The sequence below is a fragment of the Rattus rattus genome, chromosome 11, assembly GCF_011064425.1.
Source record: "Rattus rattus isolate New Zealand chromosome 11, Rrattus_CSIRO_v1, whole genome shotgun sequence".
Lineage (NCBI taxonomy): Eukaryota > Metazoa > Chordata > Mammalia > Rodentia > Muridae > Rattus > Rattus rattus.
The window spans coordinates 23233115-23236124 of record NC_046164.1 but is presented as its reverse complement, the minus strand read 5'-3'; positions in this window follow the sequence as shown (position 1 = coordinate 23236124).

The following is a 3010-nucleotide window of genomic DNA, read 5'->3' as shown; positions in this document are numbered from 1 at the left end:
CATTGAGAGCACCTGTTTTTCTTCAGCATTTTCCTTTTTGAGGTAGGGCCCCCATGTAGCCCAGGCTAGCCTTGCACTCCTGGTGCTGTTGCTTCCTCTTTCCAAACTCTGGGATTTCAGACACGCAGTCGGCCTCGGAGCCGAAACCCAAGAGTGAAGCTGTGTGCTGGACTCTGGGCACTGTGTAAGCAGGGGGGCATGGAGGTTGTCTGTTTTGAAGGAATTGTCTTTCATGGTGGAAATGGTGAGTGAGTAAGTGTTCTGATGGAACTGAGCGGTCCCTGAAAATAGACAGGGAACTCGTAGGGGCTGTGGTGAGAAGAGGGTGTTCCAGCAGGGCTTGGTGACTCACATCTGTCATACAGTACGTGGGAGACTAAGGCAGGAAGATCATGAGTTTATCTCAAAAACAAGAACAGAAATGAGAAGGAGTGCCAGAGAGATGGCCCAGCCAGTAGTTAGCAGCGTTTGCTGCTCTCAGTTCTCAGCACCCATATCAGGGGCCCAAAACCGTGTAATTTTGGGCTCCAGCAGACCCAGTGCTCATAGGCACACACATACCCACGTAATTAAAAATGATAAAAATAAATCATTAAAAAAAAAGGATGGTGGGGTATCTTTGCTAGTGTGCTAACTTAGTATATAAAGAACCCTGACGTAGATCCCAGCACTAAGCAAACTAGAAATGGTGGAGGTAGGGAGACCAGAAGTTCAAGGTAGTCCTTGGTTACAGAATGAGTTCTAGGCCAGCCTGGGGAAATCACATGCATTTATCAAACACTTCATGGTTATATTGTCTACTTAATGTGCTGATTAGTTTTATATGCCAACTATAGGCAACCAGTAGTCAGCTACGAATATTGTCTGAGGAACCTTCTGATCAGATTGGCTGTGGGCATGCCTTTGAGGAATTGATTTATTTGCTAATTGATGTAGGATGGTCTAGTCCATTGTGGACTGTGCCATTCTTTTTTGTTTGTTTGTTTGTTCTCTATGTAGTCTTGGTTGCTCTGGAATCAGGCTGGCCTTGAACTCCTAGAGATCCGCCTGCCTCTGCTGGTGCCGCCACCACCACCCACAGCTGCTATTCCTATGCAGAGGTGCTGAACAGCACGTGTTGCTGAGAGTAGCCACAGAAAGGAAGGATGCGTGCATTCGGTTCTTGCTGTTCTTCGCTGTGGATGTCTTGTGACATGCTCCTAGTCCCTGCCTTGATTTCCCCTCGGTGATGGACTGGCCTGGAACTACAAGTCTAAAACCTCTTTCTCCCCTACATTGCCTGTGGTCGGGGCATTTTTATTACAGTACAGCAACAGAAACTAGAAATGATAAATATTTTATTTTTAATTATTCATAGATGGATGTGAATATGTGCATATCAATAAAAGTGTCTTCAGAGACCGGAAGAAACTGTCAGATTTCCTTGATGTGGGTACAGGGAATTGAACCCTGGTCCTGGAGAAGAGCAGCCAATGCTCTTAACCACAGAGCCATCTCTCCAGCCCCTTATAAAACTTAATTATATTAATACATATTTATAGTATAATTTGTAGTGATATATATCACTTGTATAATTTATATGGATTTAATACAGGATGTCATTTCAGCCTATGCACTGTTTTATATTGTTTAGTATATATTTAGTTTTACAGCATTAAAGAACATTTCAAAAGCAGGGAAAACTAAGCACGGAGAGTTACATAAGGAAAGACATTTATCCAACATTTCAAGAGACGCAAGAAGTATTGTGGGGTGGAGCAGTGACTACCCTTGTTAATTACAAGGGAACTGCAATTAATTACGATTAACTGAAGGCATGCAGGTCACAAGGCATTTGGGACTTTACTTACTTCATAGAGGGTCTACACACATGTTCACGTGCTAGCTGAAAACCGAGGCTAGTCCAATAGGCTCAGGTATGAGAGGCTGGTGGGAGGCTCTCACAATTCTAGGCTCCATAACAGGCAGTGTTTCATGTAGTCCAGGCTGGCCTTGAATTAGCTGAAGCAGACCTCCTAATTCACTTACCTAGCTCTCCCACCACAGGTATAAACTTAACATACAAGAGTGCAGTTATTTTAAAAGAACAACAGCAAAAAGATACTGTGTTTCCAAATCCATTGTCATAAATGTGTTATACGTTTATGTGGAGCATTAGATAACTGTTTTTAAAGGGGATGTTTTAAGATGTCCCCAGCTATTAGAGCTGGGCTGGGAGGGAGAGAGGTCAGGAATGGCTTTACAATCGTGGCTGTAGAAAGCCTGAGTAGTTGCAGCATGTCCTGTGCCAATGTGGCCTCTGTAGTGATTGAGTTTATCATTGCTCAATTGGGTCAAGTGGCATGGATTCTGCTTTTGTCCAACATGGGTCAATTTCCAAAGCACTTGGTAGGGCCTGGAGTTTTCACAGTCACTTAAAGTCTGTTCCGAATGGTTCCTGTTGAGAAAGCTGGATTAGTGAGTACCTACAGCAAGGACGTGCAGGGACGAGGAGGTTTCGTCTGTGCACCTGAGGGACAGTGATGTACCGAGGTTAAATGAGAGGCTGGCTCGATGATGCAGAACTCTAATGCCGGCCCGGGGCCAAGAGTCTGAGGAAGATACAAGTTTGAGGCCAGCTTGGGTTGCATATCGAGACTGCCTGAAAAGAAGAGAAGGAAAGCTAAGAACAAATAGTAATGTCTACCACTTGCTTAGCACCCATTGTATACCAGGCTTTACCTAACTCGATTAACAAAGTGACTCCCATGTGTCAGCCGTGGGAATGAGGCACTGATGTATTGAGTAACTTGTCCACTGTAAATGCTGGCCAGAACTCAGGCTCCTTGTAAAGCCTCCTAAACCAGGTCAGGTTTGGGAAAACTTGATCCTTGGAGCAAGACCAGGTCTTCTTACCTAGATCTGCTAATCACACAGTGCTAAAACTTTCCTACCCTTCGCCGCCTTATTTTCCCAGTTTGAATCTGTGCTGTTCCTTGGGTCTGCAAGGGGGAGGTGAGCACAGGAGAGG